This window comes from Crocuta crocuta, unplaced genomic scaffold, assembly GCF_008692635.1.
Source record: "Crocuta crocuta isolate KB4526 unplaced genomic scaffold, BGI_CrCroc_1.0 scaffold1156, whole genome shotgun sequence".
Lineage (NCBI taxonomy): Eukaryota > Metazoa > Chordata > Mammalia > Carnivora > Hyaenidae > Crocuta > Crocuta crocuta.
Genome location: NW_027528862.1, coordinates 178,221 through 189,172, shown reverse-complemented (window position 1 = coordinate 189,172; position 10,952 = coordinate 178,221).

Here is a 10,952-nt window from a genome sequence, read left to right as displayed (position 1 = left end):
GGGTGTCCATTTACCACTCTGTAAACTTAAATAAGAGTTATCTGAGGAGCCCATTATGCCCTCCAGTTAAAACAACTTCCTAGGTCCTATAGGGGAATTCCACTGAAAACCTTTTTTAATGTTTATTTATTTTTGAGAGAGAGAGACAGATACAGAGACAGACAGACAGACAGTCTGAGCATGAGCGGGGGAGGGACAGAGAGAGAGGGAGACAGAGACTCTGGAGCAGATCATCACCTGAGCCGAAGCTGGACGCTTAACTGACGGAGCCACCCAGGTGTCCCTGGAAGCCTTCTTTAAGAGCCGGCATTGTATATTCTGAGAGCTGAAATGAGTGCCCTCGTCACTGACAATAATGTAACTACAAAGGTGATCAGGAATATCCTGGTAAGGCCTTGTATTGTGTGTGGCCTTAGTATATGTAGAGACATGTGACCTTCATTTATATTTTGGATATCTGTGAGGCAAGAGATTCCCAGAGTTCTTCACTCCAAAAGGGGGCAACTCTTAGGCTATGGCCCAAGGATTTGTTAAAAATGTGCAAGTGATACTATTTGTTGGCTAGGCCTCCAATGTTAAAATGACTATCTGAAGTATGGCCAATTGTGCTGACTCTTGGGTGCCATGCTTTTCAGGGACATTCTGGTTAAGTGAGGAAACCCAGCAACCTTCTACTGAACTCCATCATGTATGATGGTGCAATGCCATCCATAAAGTGTATCAACTCCAGCTGTTGGTCACTCAGTTCATCCTAAAGGGGTCTCTAGGTAGCCAAGGGGCTGGCAGAGGGTTGATCTCCTCTAGCACCATGGCACTTGGCAAGTGACTGAGGCTAGAGAAGGTCATCCCTCCTATATGTGGAGCCTACTAGAGGACCCAGGTTTGGCTCTATCCCATAGCAAGGAGGTCTAGGTAGCTGTAATGTGCTTATGGGGTGCTGCTTCCATGACCCAAAACATAACGGCAGCTGGGTATAGAAGGTCACAGGCTTAGAGACCGTGAGAGCCTTGATTTTCAGGAGATCTCAGTATGTGGCCAGCAGTTGCTGCTCTAATTGTATATAGTGCAGGGCCATGAAGGGCAATGTCTTATATTAGAAGCCAATGGACCACTTATAGTCATCATACATGGCCCAGAGATTCCAGGAGGTATGAAAGGGTGGTGCTAAAGCTACAGTGAAGCTATGAGGACACTCTAAGAGAGCTTGTTGATTTCAATTTGGACAGATTCTGGAGTTTTTTGTTGGAGACTGATTCAAGGTGAGATGATTTGCAAGTAAGAGCATCAGCGAGATTAAGTGAAACCTGTAAATGAAGACTATGGTAGGGGCACCTGGGTGGCTCGATTGGTTAAGCGTCCAGCTCTTGGTTTTAGCTCAGGTCATGATCTCATGGTTTCGTGAGCTCAAGCCCCGCATTGGGATCTGTGCTGACAAGGCAGAGCCTTCTTGGGATTCTCTCTGTTTCCCTCTCTCTCTGCCTTTCTCCCACTCTCTCTCTCAAAATAAATAAACTAAAAAAAGACTATGACATTTCCAGAACAACAAAATACTAGAAGATGTTGGATTTGTATTAACATTGTGGGTACTGAAAGGGTCAGCAGCTGTCTTCTTAACTGTCAGAGATGGAGTAGTTTACCAGAGTTTTCAGGAATGTAACAGAGAAGGTGGAGCCTTGACTACGTGTGGCAATTGTCTGACACCCTTTTGTGAGTTCCTTTATGAGTATTTTTGTGTCGTTAATAAATGTGTCACATGAATCTCCTTGGAGGAGGCTGTCATCCATGTCATGTCATATCTATGTTTCTAGGCAGAGGTGGATGCAGTTAGGATCTTGCCAGCAAAGAGTGTGCGAGGGCAAGGCTGCTGAGGTACCCCATGGGTAGCCTGGTAAAGATGTATTGTTTCCTTTCAGAGGGGAAGGCAAACAGCAGTTGAGAGGCTATTGAAATAGACACTGAGCAGGATATATTATTCAAATCTATAATAGCAAAATATTTGCCAGTTGCTGAGTGAGTGGAGTCAGTAATTCCAATAGTCAGTATTGATTATGGGGGGGAGGGTCTTAATGGCTGGGACCACGGCATTGAGGTACAGTTACTCACTGTGAAGCACCATTCATTCTTCTCAGGTTTAAGAACTGGCAGAACTGGGATGTTAAATGAACAAGCAGTGGGCATAATCACCCCTTCACTAATTAGATCTTATATCATAACTTTCAATCCTTCAGGGCCCTGTTTTGAGTTACACTGGCCCATTAACTTTTTAAACTGGGGAATCCATGGCATCTCATTTAGTCAAGCCAATTTATAAGGACCGAAGACTTTATGCAATTTTAATTTATTACTCAATTGGATCAGAATGTTTGTGCCCCCTAGAAGATATTTTAGGGTCATGGGTGCTATGACCATGGGGAATATTGGCAAAATACTAATTCTGATCGTTAAAGTGAGGCATACTTATCTGTCCTTTATTTTCTATTAAGTAACTTCCTTAAGATTATAGAGAGTACCTTGTTTGAATTTAATGGGTCCCCAGGTATAATTGTAATTTGAGTCCCACTATTGATCAAGTCCATGTAGGTTTGCCAATTGGTGCACTTAAGCAAATGTTGACGTTAATTCAGAACCTGTGTTGTAGAGGCGCAAAAGTCAATCAGTGCCCTTTTGTCTTTTTGCTGTATAAATTCTTTTAGGAAATTTTGGATTTCCAGTAGTATCAAACAGTGTGCCTTTGTCTCGATTTAATTTTTTTCCCTGGCAACCCTGAGAGGTGAGCTCTTTGTTGCAAAGGAGGCATAGCAGAATGGCATAGTGGGAGAGCATTGGGTCCACAATTCTGGTATGGCCCAACTCTTTTCCCCACAAGGGCTTTCCTTTCTCCTCTATTTCTCCCTCTGTAAAAATTCTGTCAAAGTATTTTAGATTTCCAGCGAAGCAAAGCCTCTCCTTTTAGTTTCTGTTTCTGCCCAATCACCCGTGATGTGGACCTTCTTGGTGGCTATGGGGAAAGGTTCAGGGGCCCTGGGGCCTGCCTCATGGGCAGCTGTCTCTTCCTCCAGGGGATGCCAGTCAATCTTCCCAGGGTTGAGGCCCACATCCAGTAAAATCATTTTGTCTGTGGCCTGAATGGGATCCATCAAGTCCCACGACTGCAAGATTAGCCCCTGGGCATCCTGGTGGGCGGCAGGGCTAGGCCAAGCTCAGGCACACTGGCTAGGGATTATGCATGGGGAAAGCAATTAAGTACAAAATACCCCTCCCCATTTGTAAAAATCATCAGTACTTGGGCCATGGGTCACCATGGATGTGTGCCTCAATATCTTTGGGGGGTCAGGAGACCATATGTGACAGTAGCAAGGGAAGTAGCATCATAGGAAAGAAGCAAAAATGTTATCCTTGTCTAAGCAAAAATGGCTATTAAGTGACCGGGGTGCCATGCTTAGTTCTCCCCAGGACAGCGGTCTCCTTCCTTTCTACAAACCTCACAAAGAGGAGTCCCCAGGCCCATCCTGGCAGTGCATAATCACAAACAAGGTTTGCATGGCTGCCCAAGCAGCCAGTGACACTAACCAGGCTAGACACAGTAATCAGAGAGCTATAACTCCCCCCTTGGTAGTTGGGACTCAAGTGACAAGTGATTAGGATACTGCATATGCTGCCTTCACAGGCAGGAGGCACAGAGCCCACCTGCCAAACCCGGACCAAACCCAATAGCATGTCTATTAGCAACAATTCTTGTCGTGAGGATTAGAGCATTTAAACTTTTTAAATGTTTACATATGTATTCTGAGAGAGAGAAAGAGAGAGAGAGAGGGTGTGAGAGCGTGCACAAGTGGGGGAGGGACAGAGAGAAAGAGAGACAGAATCTGAAGCAGTTTCCACACAATCAGTCCAGAGCCCGATACAGGGCTCGAGCCCATGAACTGTGAGATCATAACCTGAGCCGAGATCAAGACTCAGACGCTTAACTGACTGAGCCACCCAGGCGCCCCAGGATTAGAACGTTTAGAGTAAGAGCTACCAATACTTGGCAAAGACCTCGCACTGCCCTGCAAGCCAAAGTGCAAGTCCATCAGCAATTGGCAACTCTGTCCCAGACAGCATTCGCCATATCATGGAATCAGTTAATTAGCCATGAGCAGTGAATTAAAACTAACCACGTGTCCTTGGTCATGGTTGCTCTATCTTCTTCATGATACCAATTGTTTTGATCATCTCTTCTTCACCCTACTGATGAGGGAACGATTCTTCCCTAGAATTATGGGGATGACTGAACGCCCAACACCCAACACTGGACACATGAGCTCGATAGCAGTTTATTAGTCACATATACTTACAGCCTGAAGGAGGAGGAGGACACTGCATGTCTCATAGAGCCACAGGCGGTTTGCACTTGAGATCAGAGAGAACAACCAAGTGTTGTGGATGGCAGGCTTTGTAGTATCAAGAAGATGGGGTGAGGGGCGCCTGGGTGGCTCAGTCGGTTGAGCGTCCGACTTCGGCTCAGGTCATGATCACACGGTTCATGGGTTCGAGCTCCACGTCGGGCTCTGTGCTGACAGCCAGCTCAGAGCCTGGAGCCTGCTTCAGATTCTGTATCTCCCTCTCTCTCTGACCTTCCCCTGTTCATGCTGTCTCTCTCTCTCTCTCAGAAATAAATAAAACACTAAAAACTTTTTTTAAAAAAAGAATATGGGGTGAGCCCTGGTTCCCATAAGAGGATGTGATTGGCTTGTTGAAATAAATCTATGGGCTGGCAGGGAACGGAAACCCACTACTCAAGGATAAGCAGGAACTGTGCTTGGTGTCCATGATAAAGAGGGTTGTTTGGCGAGTGGACCTTATTCATGGAAGCAGAGTGGGGGAGGGGAATTTGCAGTTAGGTCACTGGAGGCCTTCCCAATTTTACCAGACATCAAAGCAACATGTAATATTAATTTTAGACTGTGTACCACATTCCTTTTTTCCCTTTCTGATTCAAAAGACAACTGCATAAAGCAATCATGATAAATCTGTGTACATGGACATATAGCATAAAGATGTAACTTGTATGACAATAACAGCACAAAAGAGGGAAGAGGGAATGGAGCTATCTCGGAGCACAGTTCTTACATAATATTGGTATTAATTTCAACTCAATTTTTATAGGTGTTAATTGCAGTCCCCAAGGAGACCACTAAGAAAATAACTGAAAATATGGTAAAAGAAATGATAAAGTAATCAAAATGGTAGACCAAAAAATAATACAGTTAATACAAAATAAGGCAGTAGCGGAGGATTTGATGAACACAAAAGACAGGAAATAGAAGAAACAAATAGCAAAAGAGCAGACATAAATTTTACCTTTTTGGTAATTACATTAAATCCAAATAGATTAAACACTACTATCAAAGGGCAGAGATCCTTCCAATAAAAAAGCATGATCCAATTATATGCTGTCTACAGAAGACGTGCTTTGGATTCAAAGATACAATTAGGTTGAAAGTAAAAGGTAGAAAAGATGTCTCATGAAAATGGTAACCAAAAGAGAGTTGGAATGGATAAACTAATATCAGACAAATTAGACTTTAACACAGAAGTTGTTAGTAGAGACAAGGAAGAAGATTTTAAAAGGAGAAAGATTTATACGATCTGAAGAGAAACCAGAGTATAGGAAGAAGATTTTATAATAGTGAGGTCAACAATTCAGGGAGATACAACAATTATAAACATATACACACCTAAAAACAGCCCACACCCATATCTGTGAAGCAAACTATCAGAATTGCAAGGAGAAATAGACAATTCAACAACAGTAGTTGGGTACATTACCGTCAACCTTATAGAGTTGTTTTTTTTTTTAATATTTTATTTATTTCTAGAGAGAGAGACAGCATGAGCAGGGGAGGGTCGGAGAGAGAGGGAGACACAGACTGAAACAGGCTCCAGGCTCTGAGCTGGCAGTCAGCACAGAGCCCGACGCGGGGCTCGAACCCACGAACCGCGAGATCATGACCTAAGCGAAAGTCGGACGCTTAACCGACTAAGCCACCCAGGCGCCCCTGTTTTTTTGTTTTTAAAGAAATGCTATAAACAATTGTATGTGAACAGATTAGACAAACCAGATGAAATGGAGAAATTTCTAGTAAGACACAAGTTGCCAATGCTGACCGAAGAGGAAATAGAGTCTGAAGAGACACGTACAAGCAAAAACATAGAATCAGTGGTCAAAATTCCCGCCAAAACAAAGCCCAGAACCAGAAAGCTTCACTGGTGAATTCTACCAAAAGTTTAAAGAATTAACACAATCATCCTGCTCAAGCCAGAAACCTAGAGACCTCCCTTGATTCTTCCCTTTTCATCACCCCTCCTCCAAGTCTCCCAAGCGCTCAGCACAGTGCTTGGCACATAGTAGGCATGTATTCATTTATTCAAAGAATATTGAGCTGCCATATTCCAGGTACTGTTCTAGGCGTTGGACCTACAACAGTGAACAAAACAAGTCCCTGACCTCATGGACCTTAGATGGTAGAGAATGGATGAAGGAGTCAGTCTTGTTAAACTTAAGTCAGGCACAACTTCCCACATCTCTGTTGCCTGGGTTAGGAACCCCTTCTCAATCCTTTCTCAGGATCCAGTATACACTTTTACCACTGCATTTAGTTTTCTGTGCTGAAATGATCTTTTCTTTCCTTTTTCTCTTTCTTTCTTTCTTTCTTTCTTTCTTTCTTTCTTTCTTTCTTTCTTTCTTTCTTTCTTTCTTTCTTTCTTTCTTTCTTTCTTTCTTTCTTTCTTTCTTTCTTTCCAAATCTCTCTCCCTCACTTAATTGTGAACTCCTTGAGAGCAGGATCTGAATTTAATGATTTCTAGCATCTGGCACATAGCAAGCATTCAACGATGGTTTGTTCTGTGAGATTCTCTACCCGCTCTGGTCCAACTCCACCTCCAGACATCCCCAAACACATAACAACTTAATGCGCCCAGGAACACTAGGCAGTGTTTTGTTTTTCCTGGGTCCCAGATTTATTTCATATGTGGGGCCCCGGGGTGGTGCCTCAGGCAAAGCCTAGGAGTCTTTTTTTTTAAGTGCAGAAATCCTTGTTTTATTTTTTTGACCACCTCTTTTTTCTTCGAGATAACCATCTCTCTGTCCCTCTCTCATTTAATCAACTGCACATACAGGAATGTCCACTACCCACCCTGCACACTCTCCCACTGGGGAAATTCTTACCCGGGGCCAAGAGATGGAAGAGACAGGATGGCAGGTGCACTGACCTACAATGAGGGCAGCTTTTAAAAAACAATTTTTTAATGTTTATTTATTTGAGGGAGGGGGAGAGAGAGAGAGAGAGAGAGAGAGAGAGAGAGAGAGAGAGAATCCCAAGCAGGCTTCGCGCTGCCAGCACAGAGCCCGATGTGGGACTCTAACTCATGAACCGTGGGATCAGGACCTGAGCCGAAACCAAGAGTTGGATGCTTAACCGACTGGGCCACCCAGCCACTTCAATGAGGGCAGCTTTTTACCCCAAACATGGTGGTAGGGAGGTGGAGCTGACAATGGCTGTATTTTTCCCACTGCTTCTTCCTCGACCTCTTCCGTTTCCCATTTCTTGCTCCTCCATCAAGGCCTGGGAGTCTTGAAGTACTACTCTCAGTTGCCCACCCAGAAGAGACGGCTCAGCCCTTTCTCTGAGCTTAGAGAGGGTTTCTGGGGCACTGTCCATTTGGATCATCTTGGTCCCTCTTGGTCCTGAAGGGTTACCCTTTCCAATGTAAGCTGGAGCTTCCATAATTCCAAGCACTGCCTTTGTCCTGGGTCAGATCCCCAGGGTGATGCTAGAGTACACTCTGGAGGTGTTTTGAACTAGGGAACAAAGATCCACAAGAAGTTGTGGCTGGCACACTCAGCCTATCTCTACCACTGGGGGGGGAAACATCTCACACCACACATCCTGTTGAGGGAGGCCGGGCCCCGTCAGTGTGGGTGTAAAGCGCATCAGGTCATTTGACCATGGCAGCCACCTCAGGCTCTGATTTCCTTACCTGTTAGAGAATGTAATACTGACTACAGAATTTTCACAGGTCGGTATAATAACCTCAGTGCTTCTGATGGAAAAGTAGGCCAAGAAGGGTTAATTAGACCAGGGAACTCCAGTCATTTTGTGAGGAGAGGCCATTTTTCATTCCATTGAAGCCTTGAGAACACTTCGGGGGGTGGAGGAAGAGGGGGAAGAGGTGCTTGTGCCTCCGTGTGAGTGTGTTGGAGGAGGCTGTCAGCGAAGGCCTTGAAGCCGGGGAGGGGCAGCTAAGAATGATGGATATGAGGGACTCTGGGAATTGGTAATCATGATAGGAGGGGGATTAAAGGAGCAGACCAGAAAGACCCTGGGGGTAAGAGGGAGGCTGGCAATAAAGGTCCTTGGGGTGGGGAGGAGCTGACAATCTGACAGCGATGACCCCACACAGGATCCATAGAGTGTTTGCTGCACTCCCTCACTAGTTCATCCAGTGTCCCCATTGGGGCCCCCCGGGCCGGACTAATAATGTACGTGCCCCACTACAATGCCAACACATCAAACCAGCCACCATTAGAACAGGATCATTTTCCTCCAGGCAGCTGCTTGCTGCAATCATTCTGCTGATTAAATTTCATTCTGGAAAGTACTGCACAGACATTAATCAGGTGTCACAGCCACTCCATCCTATAGAGCCAAAGCCTCTCTGACCTTTAAAAATACACCAAACAGTTGCTAGAACTCATCTCCCTAGGGAGGACGGGTGCTCAGAAATCCACGCTGTCCTCACCCCTTCCAACCCCACTTCCTCTCACCTGGAGACACAAAGGGGTAACCAGAACCTTTCTGACATTTTTGCCCATTTTTGGGGGGGTGGCGCTCCGGTCAGTCTTCAGCCTTGGTGGTGCCAGCAACCCCCTACATCTGTGGATTTGAAGCCTAGAAGGGCTTTCCTACCTCAAAATAGCTTCCCTGCTGGCCTGCTCCATGGCCTGACATTTTCACTGTCATAGAGCATTCCTTCCAGTTAAAACACTGTCGTTTCCAGAAATCTCCTGTTCACACAAAAACAAAGTAAAACTGGCTTACCTGGAAGCAAGAATCCATAAATAATAATGGCACCTTTTATAATCACGGAGCACTTTTCCTTGCTCTCCCTGTATTTGGCCATATGCTATCTCATTTCATCGTACATCAGCCCTGTGAGGAAGACCCTCTTATTATCCCCATTTTGCAGCCATCAAAATGGAGGCTCTGAGACATTAATTGATTTGGTCAAAGGCCTAGGGCTAGAAAATGGTCTCCTGATGCTGAGCCTTAAGCACTCTCTGTCACGCTGACACAAATGACTCTTGGTAACCGTGAATTCTAAATGGAGAAGTGCTTTGATGGGGAGGGGGTGGGGAATGGTTGAGGTCACCCCCAATAGGGCGTCAAAGGAAAAGCCTTCAGGGGCGCCTGGGTGGCTCAGTGGGCTAAGCGTCCGACTCTTGATTTCTGTTCAGGTCACTATCTCAGGGTCCTCAGATGGAGTCCAGTGACTGGGCGTGGAGCTTGCTGGACATTCTCTCCCTCCCTCCCTCTCTCTCTCTCTCTGAAAAAAAGCAAGCAAGCAAGCAAGCAAGCAAGAAAAGCCAGAAGTTGTGGTGGAGACGATGAGCACTTAGAAAAGAGGAGGGAGATGGGGGAGGCAGAAATGAGAGGTGCAGAAACCATCCCAGTCTCCTTCAATTTGGATGTTAGTATTTGTGCTTCCTGATTTCTTTTCCTCAAGCCAGTAGGTGGCAAATAAAGTGCCTTATCTCTAGCTGGCCCTTCCTGCCAGAAGTGGTGGAGAGAGGCTGGAAGCCAGTGGAGGATGGCAAGTCATATGTTTTGTTCCCTGGGTTGGGCTTCCCTTGGTGATGGTGATGTGTACCGGCAGTCTCCGGCCGCCCACTCTCTTCAGGAAGGGCTCATTCAAGTCCAGGACATTAGCATTAAGCTGGAACATTGTAACACTGTGTCAGTAATGTAAGACAGTGCCCTGTCCTTAACGCATAATGTCGTTGAAAATGCAGAGTGTGGCAGACTGCATCTTAATTGGAAAGGATGCCTTGGACCATTCGGGACGCTACAGAACATTTGGCATAGCCATTAAAAACTGTTCTCCAGAGCCCAGGAAACTAATTGCAAATGGTTAGGTAATGCACAGCTGATGGAAAGAAGATTTCCCCTGAAATTGATTCCACGGTATATGTACGGAGCTGTTTACTGCAGTATTGCTTGTAACTATGAAAAACTGGAACTAAATTAATTGTTNGGGGGTTGCTTAAATAAGCCTGAGACATTCACACAGTGGAATGTTAGACAGCTGCTGGGGAAAAATGAGGTAAATCTATGTATACTGACATGGAAACACGCCCGTGAAATAGAATTGGTTTTTTTTTAAAGTAAGTTGCAGAATAAGAGTTATAGTTTGGTTCCATTTTTGTTCACTCCCTCTGTGTGTAACTGTGTGCATGTGTACTTGCGGGTGTGTGTATATGCATAGGAAAAATGGGAAAATCTGGGAAAATACACACCAGATTTTTAAGAGGTTACCTCTTAAGAGTGAGATTGGGAAGGGAAAGACTTTCACTTTTTAGCGTATACACTTCTGTGATTGAAATTGAGGCGCATATTTCATTCCTGCCATTGTTGGCTGTTTGCTAAAGGAAGGCAGGCTTTCTTGGACAACCTTCCTCATTGTGGGATTCTGGGCTCCCGGGTGGGGCTGGAGTTAGGTGCGTTTTATCTTCAACAGAACCTCTTACGGCTCTAGCTGAACCGCAAGGCTGTGTTTCCTCTAAACACAAAGACAAAAGTGCAACCTTACCAAAGGAATCCAACTTAATAAGCAAAGATGCTCATTCTCTCTCTCTCTCTGTCTCTCTCTGTCTCTCTCTCTCTCTCTATTCTGTCCTTCCCTACTTTTC